General features: G+C 35.0%; 1 pseudogene; it reads left to right on the top strand.

The window, feature by feature from the left end:
- The first annotated feature begins 6588 nt into the window (after positions 1-6588).
- LOC122290158 lies at positions 6589-9699 on the top strand (annotated as a pseudogene).
- Positions 9700-11017: the final 1318 nt, after the last annotated feature.

Below are 11017 nucleotides of genomic sequence, written 5' to 3'. Positions count from 1 at the left end.
AGCTCCCCCTCTAAGCATAAATGCGTAATATATCGTGGATTTTCACTCATCTTTATCACTAGCCCAATCAACATCTCTATAATCATTTAGTCTCATTTATCCACCCTGATAATAAAGAAAGAGGTTTGTTGTCCCATGAAAGTATAAAATAGATTCTCTTAACTGCTTGATAATGAATAGGTCTTGGGTTACTTTGACAACGACTAACCAACCCAATTGCAAAGCAAATGTTAAGTCGTGTACACAACATAGCATACATCATACTTCCAATTGCACTTGCATAAAGAACTTTGGTCATTTCTTTCTTTTACTCATCATTCTTAGGTCAATGTTCTAAGATTAATGTATAAGCATTCTCAATTGGAGTGTCTATGGGTTTGGAGTTGTGCATACGGAATCATTTTAGAATTTTCTTCATGTAAGTCGCTTGAAACAATCCAAGAAATTTCCTAGATCAATCCCTTGAGATTTTAATTTCAAGCATAAAATTTGCTTCACTTATGTCCTTCATCTTAAAAGTAGAGGACAAACACTCTTTTGTGGTGACAATTATCTCCATATCATTTTCAGCTAATAATATGTCATCTATGTATAAAGAAAAAATAGAAAAAACTTCTCTATACATTTGAAATATACACAATGATCTTCTTCTAGCATCTCAAAGCCAATTGAAGTAGTGGTCTCATGAAATATGGGGTTGAAAGACAAGACCTAGAAGGCACACGGTTCAAAATGTAGACAGTAGCTAGACTAGTATCCCCCAAAATGATATTGGCAGGTTAGCTTGCACCATCATTGATTGAATTATTTTCAAGAAGATACTATTTGTCATCTCCACAACATCATTTTGTTGTGGTGTGCTAAGAATTGTTTATTGCCAGTGTATTTCCTTTCGCTCATATAATCCCTAAGACTCTTTAGTTAGGTACTCTCGACCCCAATCAGTTCATAGAACTTCTTAATTTCGTTTATTATGATTTTCAACCTCAACCACAAAATGCTTCAAACAATCCAATGCTTCAAAGCGATGGAGATCAGATAGACATACCTAAAACGTGAGTAGTCGTCTATAAATGTGAGAAAATAAGAGGCACTATGGCATGCCTTCATATTCATTGGTCCACAAATATCAGAATGGACAAGCTTTAAAAGATAATATGTCCTAGGAACCTTTCCAAATGGTTTCCTATAGGCTTTTCGAACTAAAAAAGGCTCACACACAGGTAGGTTTACATTAGCGAGACACCCCAATAGGCCCTCTCTAGTTAGTCTAGCCATTCTATCTTTTCCTATGTGGCCTAATCTAGTATGTAATTTCAATGAATTGGAAATAATATCATCATCATTTGAAGCCATAAAAGAAAATGAGGAATTATCTAAATTCAATATAAAGAAACCCTTTGAAAGAAAACCATGTCTATCCAAAAATCTATCCAAACAAAAGTATAGTTGAGGGCCATCAAATTAAAAATTAAAACCAAGTTCCAATATAAAAATAACTGAAAATAGATTACATTGAATACCAGGTGCATAAAGCCCATTATAAAGAAGTAACAAACGCTCCAGACACATCTTGAGTTGGTAGGTGCTAACTCCAAACACTTCCTCTCAAGTTTTGTTACCAAATATAATGTATTGTCTGCTAGGTGATATTCTTCTATAATCTATGAACCCAACTCAATCTTGAACTATATATTTGGTTGCTTTTGTGTTTACAATCCATTCAAGAATTGAGTGAGCCATAAGAATATGTGAACATATATAAGTAATAAGAGAGTTGTGTTTAGTGGATACCTTTTGTACTTCAGTGCACTCACGAGTAAAATATCCTAAATTTTCACAGTTATAGCACTTCTGTTTGGGCCTTTGCTTGCAAGCACGCTTGCCTCTACAATGCTTTGCTATCTTTTTATCCCTTGGCCAAGACTATTTGTCGCTCTAGCAGATCTCTCACGTTGCTTGCGCTTAGACTTAAATGTCTTATGCTTTCCAGCTTGGACAACAAGAAGAGTATTACAGCGTGTGTCTATGCGCTCCCCCTATAGCTCCAAATGGAGAGATATACTAGTAGAAGTCTTAATATTTTCACTGTGTCAAAACGAACTTCATTTGCCCCCATGTTGACTCAGGCAAAGATCATATCACCATGGTAACTTGCTATTCATTAGTAGATTATTACTAATAGCCTTTAGATCACGAATCAAGGTAGACATCGACCTGATCAAATGCTCAGTCATGATATGTTTAAAGTCCATAACATAATGCCCAAACCTCAAAGTGAGAGCATGGAGGCTAGAAGTTGATGACCCCCCATAAGCAATTTTCAGCTAGCTCCACATATCTTGGGCAGTTCTTAAACTCTCAAATAAGATCATTGTGCGTCCTACTAAACATGGTAAAGCACGTGCACCGATCTTTCTATGCCCAAGCCTGATAGGCTTCCATATCACAATGATGTTGGGAAGTATTCCCTTTCTCAGGCGTGATAGATCTTTGAGGACCTTTTCTTTATTGAGCATTTATTAGATTTTCATATTCCATGTCATTATTGATCCCATCCAAATTATCTCCTTTAGTAAGGTTAACAACTATGTTCTCAGTAGCCATTATCACTACATTTATTGCACGAGATTGACATTAGCACACATTTAATTTTATTTTAAAATCTAACAAGACAATAGAGTTCCTTCCTTCATACTTAAATCAAAAATTTTGCGAAAAACTAGTAATCATCTCTAACTATATAAGTCAGAATACCTTATCTAATTAGTTTTGAATAAAATTTATAGAGGGCCCTTAAACAAATATTCAAAACTCATGCATATATAATTCATTAATAAAATACTAAAAATCCATAATATTGCACTAAACAATTGCGCATAGGCTTCACCTGAAATCTCATTAGTAATTTGGTGCATCATGTTAAGGTGACCTTTAAATATATCGATAGACATGAAACACATCCCTTTATATGGCCTCAATAATAAAATTACATTTCTAACATTACATTTCCAAAGAAAATCCTACTACAAATCTTCAAGTAAAACAATAAATAAATAGGAATTCTATATTATCGATATACTTATAAGCTACACTTTATTTATTTAAACAAAAATAAATATATACATTACACATGAGCGCAACAAATTATCAATGTCAATTCTATCCTTTTTAATTAAAAAAATAATGAACTTTTAAAACATTTTACTAAAAGGAATTTTTTGGCTCTCGGCCTCAACAAAAAATATATGAATCAATTTTATACACCAATACAAAAGTACATGTGTCATGGGTGACCAAAAAAGCATTTGGAAGCCGCCGCACACTCCCCCATGTGCCTCTTACGTTTGTGGGCATCATGTTGGCTCAAGAGGTTATTTCTCTGTCTTAAAATAGCTTCCTAACACATAGATCATAGTCTTAAGAACAACATATGTAAATATCAAGACCATAGGAGCATACTTTCATAACAAAATATTCAAGCTTATTCAAAACATAAACTGCTTTTACGCCTCTAGTTTCAAACTCTCTCATATCATGCAAAATTCTTACTAGAAACTCTCAATATGAAGCAAATGTAAATCCAACTTACATTTTAATATGTTAAATCTACATCATAAAAGATTTGACTATGATCTTGACAAGAACTTCATAAAAAAAAATAATAATAATAAAGAATCACACACTGTCCAGATTATTGCCTAGTATGACCTTTGCAAACTTAGAAAAAATTTTCAATAATCAAAACTTTATTAAAAATCGAAAAAATAAACGATTGGGAACTATACTAAAATAGAAATAACTTATGTTAAGAGAGTTGCCTAAGAATCTACATAAAAAGACTTTGAAGAATCAGAGTAGAAAGTGTTTCAAATGTAATAAAAGCCTATGGAACAAGCCATGAATGACTAATATACTACTGAAGGGATTGAGAGGGGATGTGAGAGTGACATCTTGGCGACAGGTTGTCAACCAAAACTATGCCCAAAACCAAGGTCTACAGCACACGATTTTATGCCTTGAAGCTGCCGTGTGATAGGGTGGTGGTGAGGTGGCGGATTACCTTCCCATCAACTACTATTTGGGGTTGACATGGATAGTGAAAGTGATTTAATTATGTTGTTAAATACTAAACTAAAACTGGCTTCATTTAGGATATGAGAAACCATTTAGGGTTTCAGTTTCCACAAAGTATTTAGAGTTTTAATTGGATTCCAAATATTTTGAGTTTCACTAGGGTTGAAACCCTTTTTGGTTTGACAAAAAAATGAATAGTTGGACGGAATAGTGTTTAGCTTAGGTGGCATAACCACGATACTTGATTTTCTTTAATTTCTTTCACATTTCCATCTTATGGTTTTTCTTGATACGTATCCTATACTATTCACCAAGTGTAGCTAACATCTAGCCAAGTGTCTAAATGAAATTTCTTTAGACTGATTTAGACATTCCACACTATGATCTGAAAATGACTGGATTGTCTGCCACATGGTGCGAATAAAAAAAGTTACTATTCACTTTGAAATTGGCGAAAATAATTTCCCACCTTAAAATCATAAATAATCCTACAAAACTAGCACTTCACTTCATTCCACAAATTTTAACTCTTAAGTGTCTCGAAAAAAATCAAAATGCGTTTTCGAACAGTATTTATTTAGGAAACGAAAATCGTTTTATTGCGCTGTAAAATCATAAATATTCATCTAAGATTAATGATGTAGACTATTTCTCATTCTCACACTCTTAATTCTCTCATTAGAAGAAAATTACATAATTGTGTATAATTAGTTAAAAGAAAATTACATAATTAATTACTTGCTTTCAGTTTATATATATAACAACTTAAAAAATTATAAAATATCATATAAAAAATATTTCAAAATTTAAATAATAAAGTCAATTGGTCTTGTCAGATCTCGGGTGAGAAAATCCAACGTTGAGACTAGACTGAAAATGAAATTTTCGTACATTTTTTGAACGAGAACGACTGGTTCCTTAACTGACAAAGTCTAGACTGTTATATTTTGATTAGTCCGGTAAGTTTTTTCGGTCTAGACAAAAATTCTTATACCTTATGTAGATGTAACATTTCAAATTTTTTCAAGTTTTTTTTACTAGAAAATTAGTTAGGGTTTCCTTAATGTACGTAAACTTATCATAAATTCCATTTTCTCATATTTGAATTTCAGTATGAATAAAAAGGAAAAAATTATTTACAGAAAGATAATAAAAGTACTAGCATATATAGGACATGTATCCCACTATCAATGCAAACTGATGAACCAAGCTAGAACACAACTTAGAGGGACCCAATTAAGATCTCACTACAAGAATTTGGACTTTTAGCAGCGACTTAAAAATCGCCGGAAAAGAAATCGCCGCATCATATCACTTATAACGGCGATTTATTACTCGCTGGGGTAAACTTTAGTCAAGCTGGCGAGAATTGTCACTCGGAGTATCCCAGCAATTTTGTAACCTTTTAGCAGCGAAAAATGTCGCTGCTAAATGTCATAACTCATCTCAGGCGCCAAACTTGAGTTTTATTTCCCTCCCCGCGAGTAATTCACACAGTACCCTCTCTGCTCTCCGTGTGTGTTTGTCATCGATTGCCCATCAGCTTCCTCGAAAATCCGTTCCGGCGAAACCATACGTGGTAGTGAGAGTAGTAATCCCCATTCCAGAAACGCTCCCGAAGCCCAATCGATACGCCTCCACTACAATAGCTCAGCTTGTGCCGGCGAAGGTTTCTCATCCGTTCCTTCCAAAACCCAAGCTTTGCCTCCATCTTACGTTTTACCCATTAGGCATTCTATGAACCCCCTTCCATTCTTCTACTTCGGCCACCCAATACTTCGGCTACCAAAAAGTTTTTCCCCCTTCTGTTGAAATTCCAGTGGACAGACGGTGAGAACTGCCAAATACGCCCTCTGTTGTGCATTAGATCTACCAGAAATCCCCCGAAAATCCCATTATCCCATGCATCCTGTGTGCGAGGATGAGTAGTCCATTTTAAGCCCTCGGGGAGCCAAATTCCACTGCTCGGGTGCTGCTCAGCGTGTCCAAGGTATTTTTCTACTCAGAAACTCTGTTTGGAAGTCATTATTTTCTCCATACATGCATGAACATAGCGCCATTTGAGGGGTTACTTGGATTGTTGGATGACTACTGAAAATTATAAAAGCGGGTATCTCGCTTTCTGCCTACATTTAGACCATATGAACTCGAACCACAGGATGAAGATGGATTCATGGAGACAAGCTCGTCCAAGGTACTGCATATAACGCTCGCGTGCATCTTGCTATCATTTCGCTTGATTTATGAGTCTGAAGAAGCAGTAGGTATCCTCAAATTTATAGGTTTACCATTATTGAATTTTGTACGCAAGGCAAACACAATAATAATTGCCTAAAATCTGTACCAAAACACATCGATCAGGACCCGCAAAAATTATATCATTTTGTTTGGACACCTATAAACAGTACTGGCCTCTCCTCGCTCCTGCATCGATATAACTTTTTGAATCAAATTGAAACACCTTAATATATAATGAAATGGCCATTACTTCGTCACATAAATGCTCTAGCTCTCTCTCTGTCTCTCTCTGATCTATATATATATATACACACACTTTCCTCACGTTTATTCACTGTCGATCAGCTTCATATATATCCCTGCCCATCTACTTACTGTTTTTACAAATTATTTCAGCTGAAAGATCAGCTTCAATATTCCAAGCCCTATTTTCTTCTGCTTGCTTTAACACTAGAATGGGAAGGACTCCGTGCTGCTACGCCAATGGCATGAACCGAGGTCCATGGACACCGGAAGAAGACCAGAAACTCTTAGCCTATATTCAACAATATGGCTGTGGAAGCTGGCGTTGTTAATTTGCCACGAAAAGCGGGTTAAGTTTTGTTTTGTTTTTTGTTTTTTTATTCTCTACATGGTTTCAGATAGCTTATGTGAAATTGCTAAAAACTCGGTTTGGAGGAAAACTCTATATATACTATATATACGCATTTGATTTCCTATAGATGGTGCTTTAAATTTAAATTTAAATTTTCTTAATTAATTTCTTTAAAATGGGTTCAAAAAATGGTGATCATTGTTCTCAAGGATAATTCGCTGTTTCTCTGTAGGTCTTCAAAGATGTGGGAAGAGCTGCAGACTGAGATGGAACAATTACCTCAGCCCTGATATTAAGAGGGGGGAGTTCAGTTTGCTGGAAGACAGAACCATCATTCAACTTCATGCCCTTCTTGGCAACAGGTAATCACTGAAACCTTAAATCTCCGTACGTATTATATATATATATAAATATATATAGAATGTTATGGTATTATCCCAGCTACAATAATAAATTTACGCAATTTAATTAGTTAGTCGATTATTTCGTGGATCTCATTTATTCTGCCATTTATTTTTGTGTACTCGATCTCATCTACGCTTTTGAGCTCTATAAATGCATATATATGTATGTATGTGTGTATGTATGTATGTAAATATATATATATATATATTATAACATGTGAATGTATATTATATGCACCTTATTCCAACTGACAAACCAGACTGCGTTGTATTTTCAATATCAAACTCTGAAACGCCATATTTCATTTTTCTTCCGAGCGAAGTGACAAAATTAAAATAAAATAAATAAAAACAAGAATTTCAGAATGCCTTTTTCCTTCTAGCCCAGAAATCTTTAGGATTCTGTAAATACATATGGATCGAGCAAAAGGAATAATATTGTAGACACAAAATGAAGCTGATCATTGGTTGTAAGGAACCAATACGCAAATGAGTACATGATATTGCAATACATATATAGTTTGAATAATATATACTTGGATCGATCTTAGGCTAAATATATATTGTATTAATTTCATGCATTTAAAAACCACACCCATCACGGATTTGCTCCACATCCCCGTCCTCTCTCTGAAAATAAAACCTCTCCATTCTCATTAAAACTCTCCTAAACAGAAATCGGCTCTTCTCTCCTTCTCTCCCTCCCTTCTTTCATCTAGTTTAGACCAAATGGGTGTGTTTTTTTTTTTTTTTTTCAAAGGGTGACGATTAGTCAATTTGTTGCTTTTCGAAGCCTTGAAACCAACACGCGCCCCACTGTAGCATGCCCAGACTACTAATCGTTTAGGGGAGCCTCCTGCAACACTACACTCAGCAGATTTGGATTCATGGCACTCAGATTCTTTAGACTAAACTGTCCGCCGCTCTGTTAGGGTTTAGTTATTTTGTAGTCTTTTTTCCTTCAAGGGTTCAAGGGAAGGTGCGGATCTACAGCTTTATATGCTATAAATCGTTTATTTTCCCATTTTTATGTATGGTTTTGTGTTGTTTTTGTTGAGGTAGTAATAAAACCCTCTCATCTTGTGGAGGATGGGTGATGAAAGTCCCCTCCTCCTCTGAAGAGAGGGATGAAAGCTATCTGGGTAAAGTATTTATCTCTACAGTTTGTTTATAGAGTTATATAAATTAAGATAATACCAATTCCTAAGGAATTTGAGTACGTACGTAATTTCACTTTCATTAATAAAGATTTCTATTTATCAAAAATAAAAATTCATGCATATATTTTTTTATTTTTTATTTTTATTTTCCCACAGATGGTCCGCTATAGCCACACACTTGCCAAAGAGAACTGAAAACGAGATCAAGAATTACTGGAACACACATCTTAAGAAAAGGTTGGCCATGATGGGCATCGATCCAGTTACTCACAAGCCAAAAGGCACCGTCCTCGAGTCTGCAAATGGTGACCCTAAAGACGCATCCAATCTTAGCCACATGGCTCAGTGGGAGAGCACTCGGCTTGAGGCCGAAGAAAGACTAGTCCGAGAGTCACAGTTATGCTACCAATTATACGATCTGCCGCCAGGCTTTTCTTCAGGAAGATCATCTGCTGCAGCCTCGGGCATGCTACTCAATCAAACAACCACCAGTAAACTCGCACCTCCACGTTGCCTTGACGTTTTGAAAGTATGGCAAAGCGTGATGTTAGAGTCAATGCTAGCTGCAGGAAATGATCGTCATGGTGGCGGCGATTCTGCAGGTTCCTTTTTGGGTCTTGGCATGGGTGGCAATTCATGTGATATTGCCTCTGATCAGGCATCTGCATTAGGTTTCTTAGAGATCAACGCAAGGGATCAAAAGTACTTAAATGAATTCAATGAAATATCAACCATGCAGCTCCACAAGATGAATCTGGCTACTGGGCACAACGTTGGAGATCATCATCAGCATCATCACGCTGATGGTGTTTTTAATAATATGGGCAATCATATGTTATCTGCAAACAGCTTGATTACTGGCAGTAATGCTGGAAGTGGATCATCAAGTAATGCTGTCGAGGAACGTGCAAGAAATGAGGATAATTATTATTGGCATGATATCATTAATATGGGGGATTATTAACTTTCAAAGAAATGACCAGTCGTTTGAAGTAATGTAGCTATCTAGCAAGCTGGGTACGTATTTTCCTGACAACCAACGTACGCCTCCAGTGACTTCCCTCTTAATTAATGCTACTGACTTTTTTTTTGTTTTTTCCTTACATTGTAATCAATAATCAGAAATCGACATCCAGGATCAGTTATTTAAGTTGTACGCGTTCGAACTTTGCATGCGCTAGCTGCTGCGACTTTAGTAATGGTATTTATGATTCGGATACTTTAATTTGATCCCGTAGATGATCATAACGTAAGAGTTTTATTTAAACTCTATGTCTCATACATCCATCTTAATAGAATTTGAAATAGATCAAGTCTATCAGATTAAAGAAGAGTGATAACGGGATAAGAAAAATCCTAAGAGATAAGATTAAAACTCTATCTCTAAATATAATCAGATACAAATTCTTAAATTTTTTGATGGTCAAAAATCTATAAATAGCACTAAGGGATTAAAGGGTTCTTACCTACAAAATTAGAATGCCTTTTGCCATCATGAGACACTTGTGAGGCGAAGTTACTAGGGTGATCCTTCTCTCATAGCCAAATCTAATTCTTCATTAAACTGATGGAGAAAGGTACGTATTTATTTATTACTGTATATCATTGTAGATCATATGAAATCAAAAATTCGTTTATTAATGTTCATGTTAAAATATTTAACATGTGGTATCAGAGTTTTAGGTTATAGATTTTTTATGATCTCAATATAATATTACACATACCATATATCATTTTAATATTTCTTTCGGTCACATAAAAAGGGATTTTTATGTGAAAGGGATTTTTCACCATATAAAAGGGATTTTTCACTCTATAGCTGGGGGTGTGGACTGAAGAACACTTTTTGGGACAGAAAAACACAGCTAGAAGAATTCAATTCATCTGTTTTGGAGAGGGAATTTCATATTTTGCACGTACGTTGGAATCATACAGGAGCATAGACAGGAGAAAAGCATTGAATCATTTCCTTGAGTTTTTGAAGACGAATTGCGGCTGCGAGGAGTATTTTTCAGCGTTTATTTTCTTCCAATATTCTCAGAACAATTATGGTAAATTCGTTTATGTTGAATTCTATTTCTAGCATGAGCTAAATTTTATTTATTCTATGAAAACGATGTAACCTATTTCCGAACTATGCTTGATTGTCTATGCTAATTTAAGGCAATTATCTTTTTGTTTATCTGATTTATTCTGAGTTTATTGCTTATAATTAACTGGCCAATGATTAGATGATATTTAATCTTGTGATTTGCTATCGAAAGAGGGAATCATAGGGTAGATCTTAAATATTTCAGCATAGGTAAATATAGAGATCGAAAGACTTGTATGAACCTATGTAGTAATTAAATCATTGATCTTATTGCTTTCTTCATTATTTAATTTGCATATTCTTGTGTGAATTGATAAACAAGAGTCATTTCAATTGACTATCGAAAGAGGCTTTTGGATGAATTAGATATTTGCTAATAGACGAAAAGAATTAAAATTAAATTAGGTGGATAAGAAAAACATAGTGAAGAATTAGATGAAATCGATTTCCT

The sequence above is a fragment of the Carya illinoinensis genome, chromosome 12 (genome assembly GCF_018687715.1).
Source record: "Carya illinoinensis cultivar Pawnee chromosome 12, C.illinoinensisPawnee_v1, whole genome shotgun sequence".
Taxonomy (NCBI): Eukaryota; Viridiplantae; Streptophyta; class Magnoliopsida; order Fagales; family Juglandaceae; genus Carya; species Carya illinoinensis.
This window is presented reverse-complemented; position numbering and strand designations above follow the sequence as displayed.